Source organism: Barbus barbus (assembly GCF_936440315.1).
Source record: "Barbus barbus genome assembly, chromosome: 2".
Lineage (NCBI taxonomy): Eukaryota > Metazoa > Chordata > Actinopteri > Cypriniformes > Cyprinidae > Barbus > Barbus barbus.
This window is the reverse complement of record NC_136730.1, coordinates 41,540,622-41,557,202: the sequence shown is the minus strand read 5'-3', so window position 1 is coordinate 41,557,202 and position 16,581 is coordinate 41,540,622. Positions and strand designations below refer to the sequence as shown.

Below are 16,581 nucleotides of genomic sequence, written 5' to 3'. Positions count from 1 at the left end.
CTTCTTCTTGTTTTTTTATGGAGAGAATGAGCCCCTAATGCCACAAGAGGAAAAATTACTCAAAGAAATGCATTTATTACTTAATGTAATCTGGAAAATCATAAGGTTTTGTCCTGCAGCAGTAATAAAAATAATTATATATTAATTTTCCGTTCTCTAAAACAGCTTATTACAGAATTCAAAAGACTTGATAGAAGCCATATTGTTCTGTGTCCTCCCCTCCTGAAAGAGATTTAGCCGGCTCTTTCTCAGGGGGAACGAGCACGCAAAGCGAAAAATCTGCACTCACTTATGGAGCATAACTAACAATGGCCTCACCTCCTCTCAGCTCTGCTTTATAAAAGGCAAAGAGTGTGTTTATACGTCTCTGTGAGAATCTATTAAATGTGTTTCTTGTTTCATCCTTTGTTCGGTTGCATGAAAGAACTTTTGCTGTAAATATTAATAGCATGTTTTTTTTTCCTTCTTATCCCTAGGTGGCGCTATCACGCCGAAAGGCTTTTCCACCGACTATGGATGCTTCAAACCAAATCGCATAACAGGGTCTCGTAGATTTGAAAAAAATCTGGAAATACCTGGAATTATAGGACTACGTCATCCCAAGGCCTTGCCAAGGGACATACTAATAGTGCCCAGGCACTGGATCTGAAAGCTTTACATTCCTCTTTACTTTTGAATATACCAACAGACCAAAACAAAAAAAAACGATAGCTTTAACACTAGCGATAGATTACGGCCATCCGCCTGCCATTGCACCAAACCTGCTGTGATCGCAAGGGTTGTAACCTTTCTGGCACCCACTTCAAACGGACACTTGAAAAGAAGGACGCGGTCAGAGAGGGCTTCCGAGCGGTGGCAACTGAAACCAAAAACCCCATCAGGTAAGGCTGTGAAGTCACTTCTTTTCCTGCTGGCAACACCCCCAAAGCTCCTCGGGGGCTTTTGAAGCCCAGATGGACTCCCTGCGTCCACGCCCACATAGGCGGCTTCTCCTCCATGCTGGGCCTACAGGAGAGCCCACTGTAGATAAAGGCTTTCCGGGTTTGAAGACTCAATCACTTGTCTGCTGCTGTAGGATTAGAGGGAATGTGTGCTGATTGAATTTGTTTGGCTCAAAGATGCTTAGGTGCAGGGAAATCCTGGAAAGCGACTGAGAAGGAGATAGATTGATTGACAGAAAAGAGTGTATGGATGTACAGATACATGTTATCGTTGCATATTTTCATCTACATATTGCAAGTTAGCCTGTGCTGCAGGAATATTCTGAGTTTAATACAAGTTGAACTAACACAAAAACCACAAAAAACTATTTTCACGTGTCTTTCCTTTTCTTAAAAAATACAAAGATTATTTTAAAGATTATTTACTAAACAATTCTGTAGATCCAATATTGCAACTTCATTACAATGTTTTAAAATGTCCATAAAATGGTAGGAATTCAAAAGAATACACTGGTTTTGACAGTAGAATTAATGTAGCTGTTTTTATAAACTTTTACATTTCAGCTTTTAAATTCTTTCAGAAATTGGCCCCATTTAGTTCCATTGAAAGTGCCTCACTGTAACTTCTTTTTTTTTTTTTTTTAAACGAGGGACGAGTCGAAATTACTTTTTGCGGTAATCAACATAATGCCATAAATGCTGTCGATTGAGCTTAACTTGCAGTCATTTTTGCACGTCTGTGATGAACAAATTTCTCACCTTGAATATGAATACTGATTTAGTTTTTAGTGTTCCCCTGACCATTTCGCCTGCGGTTGTTGCCTTTTTATGTCTGATCTGACTTAGACGTTGTCACACTGAGTAGATTTTTGGTTAATTCTATAAACATTTTAGAGTGTAGCTACAACACAACCACACAGTGCTGCCCCGGTGACTAGCATATTCGTGTGTAAATGTTAAGCAGTGATATTTTTGTTTTGCTAACATGACACACATGCTCTTTAGCTGTTCAAAATGATGGTATTCGCTGCTCTCGGTGTAACCCTGAATGAAAGTAACTAGTGTTTATAGAATTAAGCATTTAAAAAGAAAAACAGACGGCCAAGGAGGTAGAAACGCAAGACACTCAGGGAATCAGCCAGGTTCCTAGAAGAGAGCAGGGCCTTTGTTTGAAAAGTTCAAAGTAATTTTGCCAAATTTAGGTCATTTCACATTAGTACTCAGCGGGGAGCTGTCATTTGTGGGGAAAGAGAAAGCAAATAAATAAATAACCTAACAGATCGAGCACTAAAGCTTTTCGTGCATCTCGCTCATATATTATTAGCCAAAAAAATAAATAAAAACACAACACTTCAAAGCATTAAGAAAAAAATCCACCTCTGTTAAACTAATTAGCGACTTTGAAACAGGTTATGTCAAAGGAATATAGGGTTTGAGGGGTCAGGCGCGCTCACAACAGGACAAATGTAAGTCAGCAGAAGTCATAAGCGGTGAACGCCCCCGTCAGGAGAGCCAATCTCCCCCCTCCTTCCCTCCACCCGTCCTCCTCCTTTTTCCCCTCCATCCGAGAGCGCTAATGGAACAGTGCTTTTAGCCCAGGCCTCCGGCACCAGACCCCGCTCTGCATGAGGGATGTACTGCACTGCGGCCGGGGTCGCTCCCTTTGTGCAGGCCCTCCTTGGCCTCCCGGTAAAAAGAGCCATGCATGATTTCATACATGAAAGATATATGTAATTGGACAGCAGCAATGCCTATACACCATATTTACAATTCTAAACAGGACGGGAGAAGCAATTCCTTTTATCTCTCTTGGTCATAGTCTCTTTTTCTGCGAGGAACGAATTTCTGCATATCGCAGAGCCCATGATGTACAAAAATACATGAAATGCAGATTATCATACTTCTTATTTACTTTCATTATGGATGAGTTGAATGTGTCATTTTGACACAGCCCAGTGTCGCCTCGGTGTCCTGTCTCGTTGCTAGATCGCGTTGACAAAAATAGAGGAATTATTCCCGCTGGCCTCGCTTTCTGACTAATACTGTGGCAGCAATGCTGTCGTCCAGGTCCTGAAAGGGACGTCCCGATGCTTTGTTTATCCATGGAGAGATAGCGAATGTATTTGTATGTTTGTGGCCTTCATAGTGCATCTTTAATAATGGAAATATTTGAGTTAGGACAAATTATTTAAATGGTTTGATTTAATGCTGGGGAACATATATGTCATTTATTCCTAAATTTGCTTTTGGACTGCTTTCACGCGGCAGAATCTGCTTTATGTGACATTTGACGTGTCCGTGTGGGTCGCGTTGGGGACACACACAGTCGTGTTGTGTGGTGGCCTGTTTTTAGTGGGGTCCCTCCTGGAGTGTTAATGTAGTGCCAAGTTAAACACCTCTCTTGTTAATTGTCCTAATGAGCTCATGCTTTGCCGTGAACGGCTTTTTTAATGGCTTGTTTTATGGGTGTGTGGAGCGCCAAGGCCAGACGGGGTCTCCGCCGACCCTTACGGGGGTAGCGTTCATGTGTTACTGGCCGTGATGCACAGCTTGTCCCCCTTTTTGACGTCAACCCTACCCCCACCTCTAAATTTTGCAGAAGCCCACCTGCCTCTGAGTCCTGGAGGTCACAGGGCGGGGGAAATGGCAGGGTTAAGCACCGTGCAACTATGTTCCAGCCGCTGTGGTCACTTGCAATTATACCCCAGCTATATCACCCACAAGACTAGTTGTGGGTTTTAGGCTTTGGCTGAATTTGCTGGTGCATGTTGCTCCACTTGGCCTTTTCCTTGATTATTATTCTTGGAATTACTTACACATTAAATTTATGAATTATGATGCTAAACACAGTATGTATTTTATAAGTTTTCTTTATATATATTTTTTCCTTTAATGATCAACATAATTAATGACATATTTTTAATCATTTTAAATCACTAGTGCTTTCTTCTTTTCTTTTGACAACATCAAAACATCAATTTCAGACCATCTTAAACTATTAATTGTTATGAATAATTTATTCATGCCTTTATTACATTCATAGATTACTAGCAAATGTTTTGTAACAGTACATATTTTTCTTGTTTGCATGTGCATGTTTTGTTTTACTTTTTAGTGATTCAGACTTCACACACATGTATATTCATCTTCAAATGAAATATATGATTTACATATTTTACACATAATTATTTATTTTAATCATTCATATTTACAAGATGTTTGGCAGCATAACTGTTGAAATATATAGTACTTGTTTGAAGTCCAACACACACTTACACACACACACACACACAATTAAACATGGACTGCATGGAAGCATTTGTGCCTGGGTTTGTTCTTTCATTTGTCTTTGAAAATATTTGTCAACAAAATGTCATCTGTCTAATTTTTAAGCTAACTATTCATGACATTTGGGTCATGAAATCACTGTATTTCTCGGTTGGAAACTCTGGGTCTCCGCTTTGAGATGAAATGATTTCCTGAGCAAAGCTTTGCACATAATCCTGCCATATATATGTCAGATGATAGAAGTGGGGAAGGACCCTGCATGGTGACCCTTGGCGGGAGCCCTAAGTCTCTGTTGCCCTTCTGTGGCTGCTTCCACCCGCTATACATGAAACTTATGAGCCAGCTGTGGATATATAGGCCTATATGCGCTTTTCCAAACAACAACAACAAAACGCATTTGTAATAAAGGTGTCTCGTGTATTGTTTTATGCACAGGTGGCCATATTTGTTTATTATTATGATTCGTAGGAACTGGAATTGTTAAGGGTTGGATATTTTATGAATGTAAAGCGCAGAATTATTCAGTTCAAATGGACGTAGAGGCCCGAAATGCGCACATGGCATTGCATTGCATTGCATCTATATATTGCATACTGATGGAAGACTATCTACACTTTTCTGCTTTTTTCTTGATTCTTGAAATCTGCTTTAGATCATCTTGTTGCAGTGCATTTCAAACTGGACAGTCGTTTTATTTCAGCCTGTGTTATTCTCTTACCTGCACAAAGATACAATGGAGGTTGCAGAGAATCGGCGGTGTGAGGATGAACTGGTTTGCAGTTGTAGCTCCTTTGGACGCAGACTTGCTCCAGGCTGCTTTTCTTTTCTTGATTGTTGCACGACCGTGAACAGATACATTTGTACTACTGCTTAACCGCACAGACAGTGAATATGATCCGTTCCTGGATTTTTAAAGGTGTATTTGAATGAGCTTCTGCTGTTTTCTTTAAGCTTATGCATTTACTGAGCAACATAAATGACTGTATATGTGATTGTGATTTGCTTTTAAGAGCTGGTGTTGTTCTGGTATCGATTAAAAAAATAATAAATAAAATAATAATAATAATAAGTAAATAAAAATAATGATAGAATTTTGCAAACAAAATACCGAAATATATTTTGGATTAAAGTAATAATTGATAAGATGGTCGGTGATGCACACACACACACACACACACACACACACACGGACGCACGCAGGTGTTTTATGATACACTGATATTATTCGATTCACACAATCGGGTTTGTTTTTCTCGGTATTTTTAAATTGTTATAATCAAATAGTATTTTAAAATATTTTCCAATTATATATTATCAATTTATACATCTAGAGCTTTTTAGGCTGCTGAAAAGGTTTCGACTGAAACCGAGCCCAATAACACCATGCACCATTTTATCAAACTGTATGCAAATACAACTCAGTGTTTTTAAATATCTTGTTCAGAGGTTCGTTGTTTTTTATTTCATTTATGATTTTATTTAATAATTGATTTAGCTAGAATTCGAGTTCGCATATGTTAATTTTGTTTTCGAATTACACTTGTTTGGGCAGCATCAGGTAACTTTAACGATCCGAGTGAGTAACAATGGAATTTAATTTAAGGATAATTATTCATTCATTTAAAAATATTTACATAATTAATTGATCAAAAACGTTAATGCGTAAAAACATTTTGGAGAAGCGCAACACATAAGCTCGTTGTTTGAAAATGTAATTTTGATTAATTAGTGTTTATGAGGGCAAATGAAGTTTTTTATAATTAAGATAAATTGACATGCTGTGCGTTATTCGAAATGTTTGTCTTACCATCTCCACAAAACAAGAAAGTAACTATTACTAGGAACGTTCTCATTAATTAATTAATTCAGTAATTTATTTAACATTTAGTTTTTTTTATTAATTTTAAACACGCATTTTTTATTGATTTGTGGGTGTCAAAGTTAAATTTACAGACATCATTATTTGCTATATAGGCTACAAAACATTGAAATGATGTGTAGCAGCATATAACAAAAAAAGACACGAACATATTTAGCAATGGACAAACTTTTGGTGTATTTATTAACGCATTCCCTGAAATATTCATATATTAGTGGATATATAGTGTGCTTTAACACACTAAAAGGAACATATGTTAACATTTACCCCCGCGTAACTGAATTTTTGTGTTAATTAAGAGTGTCCAGCTCTTTTTTTTTCAGTCTCATACTGGACGTATTTGTTCCACAGATATTTTGAGATGTCAGGTTATAGTGTAACATATAGTGTATTTATTGACAGTACGTTTATTGGTTTTAAATATTTCATTTAAATGTTTATAGTTCAGAAACGTTATCATTTACGCAGTTCTGCGATTAAACCTTCTACATCACTACAATAACAAAATCATGTAAATAAAACAGCGTCTTTTGAAGCATTACACAGTGGTGTTTGAAATAAGATATGGCATGTTTTCATCTGTATGTAAAAAAGAACGATGCTGTTCACCTTCAGTTTGTCTTTAAGGTGCTGATAATTAATACATTCCTTTGACGCGCATCATATTTGATTCACTCATGTGTTTGTCATATCTGCGAGCTGATTTATATCATAATAAGACAATGTCGTTTTATCTGTGAATCTTGATGTTACACAGTCATGAAATAATTTTGCAGTAAGTGCAATATTGCTTATTCTGTCTTACAGCGTTTAATCATTTATACACTGCTGTTTTTTTCTGTATTATTATTTATGATTCCCATCTTATCTGATTTTTCCTAGCTCGTGATATTTTCCTTTTCTGCTTTAAAATTGGCCTCTTTTCAAAAACTCACACACAAAAAGGGTCTCCAGTCGATTCAACTATGGCTTCGTGCGTAAAGTTAAGATATTTGATGAAGCCGGGTGAAATGTTAAGCAAGGAACCTAGTCATTCGCCAACAGACATTTTTACCTGTGTGCATATGTGCTCGATTTGACGCAGTCGGGTGACATAGGACACGCACAGATCTGCTGCAGATGGCAGATAGGGAACATATATCCCTGACAAGGCAGGTTCATGTTGTGTTTGAGCCCCTTGGCCAGAGTGAACATAAGAGGGCGCTGCCATTGCACCTGGTAACACGTCCTGCCCCATGCAGCCACCCGCAGCTTCAGGCCGGACAATGCTCCTGTGCTGTCAATGCCATCGAGTCCCAGTGTGCTTCAGAGCAGCCATGCGCCACAACACTCACCTCCTCTGCTGCTGCTGCTGCTAGTGCATGCGCCCGTTGGAGGGCCCGTTCCCAAAAAGCCGCTGCTGTTCACCGGTGACTGAGTTAAAGTTGTGTTAGTTAACCATGCGGAAAAATGCTAATTAAGCGCCATATTCTTTCATTAGGGACGCATGAGGACGGAACCCCTTTTGATAGCTCTATCCGAAAGCAGCTTGAACTTGTGTGCCTTCCTTATTAATAAAATCCCCAAATATATTTATATTTATCTGAACTACTATGTTCTTCGCTTTTTAATAAAGTTACGAGACTGTTGTAGACAGCTGTCTTTATCTCTGAATGCTTTCGCCTGTTTTCATTTCCTTACGGCTCGTTTTTGGTCTTTATTATTCAGTGGTGGCACACGCGGTGCATGAGGGTTAAAAGCACAGGCTGTCTTTTTGAAGAAAAGAAAAAAAATACATACATGCACATTGATTTAAATGTGTTTTTAACATTTTTGTCCTCTCTAAATTTTGGTAAAACAATTCTAACATTTAGTTTTTTTATCATAAATAGCAACGGATTGTGATTCTGTTACTACAGGTTATAGTTCATATGTGAAATTCATTGTTTGCACGGCGATGGACCGAGGTTTACACACACATTTCTAGTCAGATCAATCAGCATGTTCACCAGAGGGGTTGGTCATGCGTATTTGGATGTCTGTTCAGTCATTCCCAGTCATATTGGACCTAACAGATAAGAAACACATTTAGTCTATATTAAAAGAGCATGCAATGACGATTCTGTGTGCATCTGCTGAAGAAAACGAAGCCCAGGTGATATTTGCGCCATAAATACGGCTATCAAGCGCCAGACAGGACCACACTGCATATTCAAATGTGCTTAGATTGGCCATGGCAGGTTACAAAGCGACAGACAAGCTCTGATTCTGTCTCTTTTCACGCACCGGCCTCTTATTATCTCACTGCCCCTCTAACTCTTCGCGCACTCTATTCTCCCTCCATTCATTTTTACAATCCCTCTTTCCCAAGAGAGCAGGCACATCACCAATCCTGAAGATACTCTCAAGGCGAAATCCGTATGCATATCAAACTTATCGACGTTTTATTTTGTAACTTTTCATTTGTCACTTCTGTTTTCCGTCGCACGTGACGGAAGTTAGTTCCTGCGAAGGTGTAGTCCTGCTTACTATTTCATATCTCTCTCCATGTGCGCGTCAGCAATATAAAAATATATGCTTTTAAAACTACAACTTCCATTTATGCGAGCACACACACGGACACCCACGCGCTATATCCACGCACACACAGCAGCAACTGTCACGTCTAGCCTATATTATTTGCGCGAGGCCAGAATGTTTAATATTGCTATTGTTTGTATAACGCATTGATAGCCGTATTTGATAATGCTTCAGTGCAATGGATTTCATAGGGGCTAGGTGTGTTTCCTTCAAACTCCCAAAGCGAGTTCCATACTGACTGCATGCTCTCCAACATGTTCTGTATAATATGACACGAGATGGAAATAAATAAAAGACAATATTTATTATATTATATATGTTTATTAAAACATTAAATATTTTTCTAGAATGTAATTCATTGAAATATTACATTTCCTCTGATAATAATTATCAGAATTATTTATTCTATAACACGTTTATGACAACTTCAATACTTAATCCTAAAATAATATACACACAAAAATCAATTATAATCGTGCAGAACACAATAAACATGTTATTATTTTTTGACATATTGCCTAATGCGACAGTAAATGACAGCACGGAATTTGGCATCATGTATTCAGAGAAACAATTCGGGGGAAAAAACACATTGTCTTAAAAGAGAAAGAGAGAGAAAGAAAGAAAAGAATGTCACACACACACACACTCAACAACTAAAAAAGTTATATAGGCTATGATCATTTTCCAATAAACATTATGCAATCGATAAAAACAGGTTAGCTGTATTTGGCAAGATTAGGGCCCCTTAGAGTTGTCAATAGCGAAAGTAGTCATTGAGAGGGAGAGAGGAATTGTCATTTCTTTAGTGAGAATCAACAATAGAATTATCATGAGAAAGGACACTGGGATACACGCTTTTGATTCGGGAAGAGGGCGTTTTAAATGACCACCAAGAGCAGGAGAATTGTTTTGGGGCAAAGTGAAAAAAGCAAACCTGTGGAGAAACCCACCGATCTATACTACAGTTGTTACTATTGATCAAATGTCACCTCTTTGAACGCACGCGCTTGAAAGTTACACTACTTATCGAGAATTATAAAAAAAAACAAAAAAAAAAAACACACACAGCATGTAACGCGTATCGTGTCATTTTATCGCCGCTGACTGTTTAAGGAGCGATTTACACGCTATTGAAATGTCCAACTAAATAAACATGTCTTGTGTTCAAATGCTCTATTTAAATTATCTTTACATTATAATGACACATGAAAAACAACATATTGAGTTGTTTATTGCTATGAAGTAAGTGAAGTGCAGGAAAGACAATGTTCATTAAAGAACTTGTGATTTTTACATTGCACTCTCTCCCTCTCTTCACCTACTGTCTGAGAGTGAGAGAGAGAGATAGAGAGAGAGAGGAACAGAAACAGAAAATTTCATATATATATATTTTTTTCAAAATGTTCACCTTTCTATCTAGTCTACTCTTAAAGATAATATCCAAAGAAGCATCTCTTATCATATAGCATTGCTGATCGTCTCAGAGTGAATAAAATGCGTAACCTACATTGCGTTTGACTCTGGCAGGAATTACAGGCTTTGATTTTTTTGTCCAGAAAAGCTAAAAAGAGGCAAGTGGTTGTTTTTGTTGCAATGTATTCGGTTGCAATGTCTTGATTCTTCCTCGTGCACTCATCTCAAGATCCAGCATGATGGGACAGACGGTGAACGCAAATACAGGCAGTATATTACTACGACATAGAAAAGTCAAATTTCATCTAAAAATGATTATACTTAGTGATTTTACAAATGTTATGTTACATGCATAGCGTGTTGCTAACGTGTCGTTTTCAGAAATAGTTTATATTTACTTCAGAAAATTACAATACTAAAAATACAGATATAATCCTATATCACGTAAAGTGCATGCACGGTGTTTTATCAGTTGCTGTGTGCATCTATACAGAAGTTCAGAAGCTCATCTTTACAACCAGATAAAATAATAATAATAACACCACAGTGTCACACTTTTGCCAGTGCTGTTCTCGGCATGTTTTAAAGTTTGCTGTTCACCATAAGTGCACATACACAGCTACTAAATTGCTTATTTAACATTTACCCTTATAAAGCTTCACAGAGGGTGTTGCGTTATGTTATTGTCCACATAAAGCCCTCTTTGTTTCACTTTTGCTTGTTCTAAAAGAAAAAAAAAATCTAAACTGTGTTAATCCTGTCATGAGATTTTTGTTTTATTAAATGCGAGGCAGCTGGAAGTGTGACGAAATTTCTGGGGTTTGTAAGCGTTCTAAAGTTGTCGGTTTCGAGGTTATAAGTGCGTTATTTCATTTCTTAAACATACTCGTTTTGATCCCTAAATATAAAACTAGCGTCTGGCGAGCAAATAACGCACCGCGCAGCAGCAGCAGCATGCGCGCTCGCCTCTCCACTATTAACTTTCAGTGTCTTCCTTCTCATCCAACTCTTACTTTGTGCTGTACTTAATTCCATATTTTCAATTCCCGATCACTACTTTCCTCTTTCTCGTTCTCCATCTATCCATCCATCCCTCCCTCCCTCCTCTATCTCCCTCCTCCCTCTCTCTCTCCTCGGCTCTCTGCTGAATCTTATTGATCCAGAAGGTGGCTAATTAGCCCTTCCCGTCGTGCCTGTGTAATGAAGCACATGCGCACTGAATTAATCACAGCCATTTTTTGCAGGAAACTAATTAGCAGGAATAAAGATCCAAAGAGTTTTTTTCTTTTCAATCATCAGATCTCACTTTCACCTCTTCCTCTCTCCCTCTAACACAAGACTCATCGCCTGCTTTGCATCCAAATTATTTTTATATTGCCTTTACAACTAATACTCCGTTTTTTTTACTCTCCGCAACAACAATGATCTTTCTTTTACCATCATCCTAAACGCAAACTGACCAAAAGGGACTGCCTTGATGGGATCTTTAGCAAAAGCGTCTCAATACTGGATTAAAAAGCAAGGATCTCAAAGCGGCAGCCAAACATTGTAAGTTGTAACTTTGCTTTCTCTTTCTTTCTGTCTCTCTCGTAGCGTTACGATCCTCTTTAGTTTCAATAACAGACTAAAGCGATGGCTTTCGGGATTTCGCCGTATCAGCCCCGGCTTTGCCTATTCTCCTAGCAGGATAAAGAACAGGCGATCGCAAGTCATTTTCATGCAAGTTGCTTTTATTTGATGCCGTTTATTAGTGTCGTTACCTGTGTTTACATCTGGCTTCGTCCTCGCTCTTCTCATGACTGGAAGAAAAGAAAAGGGCAAGACAGCGATTCCTTTTTCCAAACAGTTGGATTTAAAACACACTTCTGCACGTTCATGTATTCACACGGGTCACAAAATGACCGAATAATGTCAAGAAAGAGGTTTTTGAGAGGGTGTCGATGCGCGAGGCTTCTGGGAGAGGAGCGGGAGCTCTGCGCGATCGTAGCCGGGAGAGGAGCGTCTTAGTCCAGCCTCCGAGTCCGTCCGCGTCCGCTGAGCGGGAAGAGTCGCCCGCTTTCCCATTTTTACACCGATATGCTCGTTCGTCCTCTACTTTCATTTCCTCCCTCATTTAGCGAGTAAAAATCCTCAACATTGCGCCCATCGTTACTTTTTAGTGTCCCTTCTAGTGTGGATTTCTCCGCCCTTTGCTGTGCATTTCAGTTCCTCTACTTTTTCGCTCCTGTCACTTTCGCCGTCTTTTCTCGTATTATGTTTTTTTTTTTTCATTCCAGACGACGTTAAAGTTGTTCTTTGCTGCTTCCCAGCCGGAGTCACATGCAAATGGATAGGCATGTGTGTGTGAAGTGTGTGCGAGTGTTTAGGGGAGTGTGTTTGGTATAGAGACGGGTCTCAGGAGCGGTTCAGCCGGAGCTCACGGAGCCTAAGAGCCGCGCTACACACACTGAGATCACGGCGAACGACCTAAAACTAAAAACACACGCTTACGGCGTGAATTTGTCAATCTAAAAATCAAAACGATGGAATGAAATGTGATTTCGACAACAAAGACGATGAGAATTAAATCAGAATGACGTTTTAGAACTTGCTACGTTCTCCTGAGAGAGAAAAATAGAACGAAAAAGAGTTTTCAAATCATAAACAACTTCGCCTCGCTTAGTTTGAACTCGCTTAAACTACTGAGGCGAAATTGCCCCCACAAATAGACGAGGGGCTTGAATTTTAATAATGCCAAAACTTAATGAAGACCACAGGTGTAGCATGAATTTATAAAAAAAAAAAAAAAAAAAAAATGGAAATGGGGACTTAAAAAGTAGCGTGAACGAAGAGCGATTGAGAGGTAGATAGTCCTTCCAAGGTGTACAGACAAGAACAAACGGAAATGTGGATCCATAACAATGATACAATGTAGCCCACAGTGAGATAGAAAAATGAGAAAACAGAAGAGATGCAATGGAAGGACAGACAGACCCAGAGCTGACTGACTGTTTGCGAGCTGCTCATGGATGTGCAGGGTTGGGGAAGAAAGAGAGGGGGAGGTTGAGAGACTTGGGGTCAGACGGCAAGAAACAAGGGAGCAGGGGTCACCGAGTGAGTGGAAGAAAGATAAAAAAGAAAGAGAAGGGAAAAACCCAACATTACCGAGCCAGCGAAGAGTGGGAAAAGAGTGGGGTGGGTTATGTTGTGGGGTCACACAAACAATACATTGAGATTGTGGGGGTTAGCAGTAGGCTACTATAAAAATATACCTCAAGTTTGATCAACAAAAGAGCAGTCGGAATGAGTGTTTGATTTTGCACTAGGAAAAAAAGTCCTTAGTTTGAAGTAATGGATTATCATTCTTTTTTGTTGGAGAAGAGAGAGAGCGAGAGAGAACACTCACGAAGGAAGGCATGCATGCAAAGAGAGTTGAGGATAGACGGGGTCAAATAGCCACGGGCCATATCGAAGGAATCAGGGAAGAGGTCAGAAAAACACAAATCCCAAGACCTTTTTATCCTTCCCAATGTGTCGTAACAAGAGGAACCAGAAGCTAACGTAGGGACGGCACACTTGTTTAGGTTAAGACTCTGCAGTGTCTGGAATGCGTAGGTTTTTGCGTTTCACTTTTCTTTTTTTTTTTTTACAAAGAGGAATTATTACAACAGAATTGCAGAAATCTGTGTGTGTGTGTGTGTGAGAGAGAGAGAGAGAGAGAGAAAGAGAGGGAATTGGCAGAAAAAGCCATTGTGTGTTTTTGTTATTATATTTTAATCTTTTTTCCTTTTCTTAACCGCTTAAAAGAGGGCATAGTGGGCAAACTAGCTTCTCTGTTTTTAGGAGAGAGAATGAGGGAGGGAGGGAGAAGGACAGATAAGTCAGGGGTTTAATGTCTCTCGGCTCCCTAGTAGAGGGGTGGCAATAATTACAAGCGTCACACAAAAAGGATATATAGTATAATTCAGATGCTGTGCATCGACTCTCTCTCTCTCTCTCGCTCCAGCTCTCCCTTATCCTTTCTCTCCCTCTTTCTCTCTCTGTGCTCCGGCTTTCACCATCACAAAACAAAGACAGCAGGCAAGGTCTTTGCCATCTCACTCACTCTTCAAAAACTCATGGATAGGCTATTCAGGGCTAATCCTTTTGCGGATAATGATTTTGATGGCAGTTGACTCATTTCTAGGAAGTCATATTGTTTCACTATTTGTTGTCTGTCTTGCCTTTTGTGTTTCGCCTGGTCATGAAACACTTTAACATGTAGTGTTTAGTAACTCTCGTCCATATTCAAGCAGTGTAAAAACTACGTTGCGTTGTGTGTATGTACTTAAGTGAGGGAAAACACTCTTATTATAGGCTCTGAACAGATTTGTGTGCTGCAAGGATATTCGCTGTGTTACAGAAAATGTCTGACTGAGTTGTGCATATGTTTGCGTTGTGGTTTGCGTTGAAGGTTTGCATTGTCTCAATTCTTTCAGGCTTTTCGCAAGCCTACAGAAAGATACAGACAGGCGCTGTAGTCTGTTCATTTGTACCTGATTTGAAATAAAAGAATAAACTGCTCACCGTTTCTGAGATATACAAGGACACAGACTAGAGTGTAATGATTGATTTTTCACCTTAGTTTATACGTACATGTGTCAGATTCTTTTTTGTACGTTTAGTTTTAGTGTAGATATATGGACATTGTGATGGATGATATATTGTTTTTGATGTAGTTTTCTAATTATAATTTGTTAAGAATTTGCTGCACACATTTGTACCTAAATTAATGTTAAATAAACACTATTTACTTTGATTCATTGATTAACATTTATAACTATATTATTACAATTATTATTAATTCTGATGTTCTTGCTGTTTTTTTAGAATGCTGTTTAATTGTATTTTGCAGGATTGTTATGCTGTTCATTTGATACTGTCCCTAGTGAAATTGCTGGTTCAGCAGTAGATTTGCTATATTTGCTTTCTTTCTCTTTCTATTTTTTTCCCCCTGTGTCTTGATTTCTAGTCACTTCCTCTTACAACATCAATTGTACATATTGACAAGTGTACTCATCCTGGTCATCTATGGTGCATGAATGGAGATGTTCGATGACGAGACGGCATGCTGTGTGGCGTATGAGTGTGTATGGATATCGTTGTGGAGATATAGGGCAGGGGTAGACTGTGCTTTCCTCTTTACCCCTCCCTATTCTCTCTCTCTCTTTCTCTCTCTCTTGCTGGCACCCTTAGGGAAAGCCTCAGTGATGTCCTCAGTGGAAGAGGGCCCTCTTTGGGTCAACATCAATGACAGGCCGCCTATGACTATACTGCATGATCATAACAGTAATATTAAATGTTTATACATTTCATGCTCATTTATTTTGTAATCACCATTGCACTATTAAATATAAATTATGCATTGAATTTAATATTTATATTATACTGTCTTATATTATCTTATTTTACACAATACAAAATATCACAGCTATAGTAAGCATCAAATACACTGATATTTTTAAGCAGTGGTATATATATATATATTGTTATATTTGTAGTAACAAAAAACACAGCGCATAGAGATGGTCCAATATGAAGGTGGAAGCGGTGTGTGTAGATGTGTGTGTGTGTGAAGAGAGGAGCCGATCTCTGTCACGAGTTTTCCATTAATCCAGTCGTGCCGAGGAGGCGCGCAGAGAAAGCCCAGCCACCTCCATTTGCTGTAGGGCTTGGATTGTGTGTGTGTGTGTGTGTGTGTGTGTAAATTAGGTTAGCAGGAGCACTGGGTCTGATTACACATGATGGTTTTGAATATGCAAGCCTGTGCAGTCAGGACCAGTTCTTCCAGTCGTCCCATAATGAGGGGGAGGACAATGACGTACGTGTCAGTGCTATCATTAAACCATGGACTGGGGGTAGGCTGAGCGTGGGTGGGGAGGATGGTCTGTGTGTGTGTGTGTGGAGGGGGTTCAGGGATAGTTAGGTACACTATACCTGTGTAAACTCAGCTTTTACCACAAGCTCAGCTCAAGCCACGGTTTCACCTTTCAGACGGTTGCACTGACTGTCTGCATGTTCTTTCTGCTTCCTCTTTCCCCCCCCTCCTCCTCTTTTGCTGTTTTCTTTTATTTGTTCCCAGAGAAGTTGGCAGAAATATCTGTGGCTTGCTGTTTCACTATATGTTATCATGTTAACTGTCTCCAAATCATTGCGGTGGAAATTTATGATAGCGAAAATATGTGTGTGTACACGTGATCGTGTGTAATGCACATCTCATCTGCCTATTTTTTTAATTGAATTTATTATATAATACTTTTTTCCCCTAATGTTTTCAGGATAATTTCTGTTGTGCATATATGCACACGTGTTATAACAGAATGATTTAACTACCACATTCAAACTGCTAAATAAAGTGTTTTTATTTTTGCTTCAAAAGGAAAAAATGAGCGATAGAAATCAGAAGGAGTGAAGCAGAAGTCTTCACCTGATCTAGTGGATCCTGTGCTGTTTATAGTCAGGGCCAGCCCTGAAAAGGAG

General features: G+C 39.0%; 1 protein-coding gene across 1 annotated transcript in view; it reads left to right on the top strand.

The window, feature by feature from the left end:
• The first annotated feature begins 11,263 nt into the window (after positions 1-11,263).
• The window catches only part of LOC306887952 (zinc finger homeobox protein 3-like), a 145,290-nt gene continuing 139,972 nt past the window's right edge, over positions 11,264-16,581 (top strand). Inside the window, exon 1 of the mRNA XM_079446012.1 lies at positions 11,264-11,631. The gene's annotated coding sequence lies outside the window, so the exon portion shown is untranslated. The remainder of the gene's footprint in view (positions 11,632-16,581) is intronic.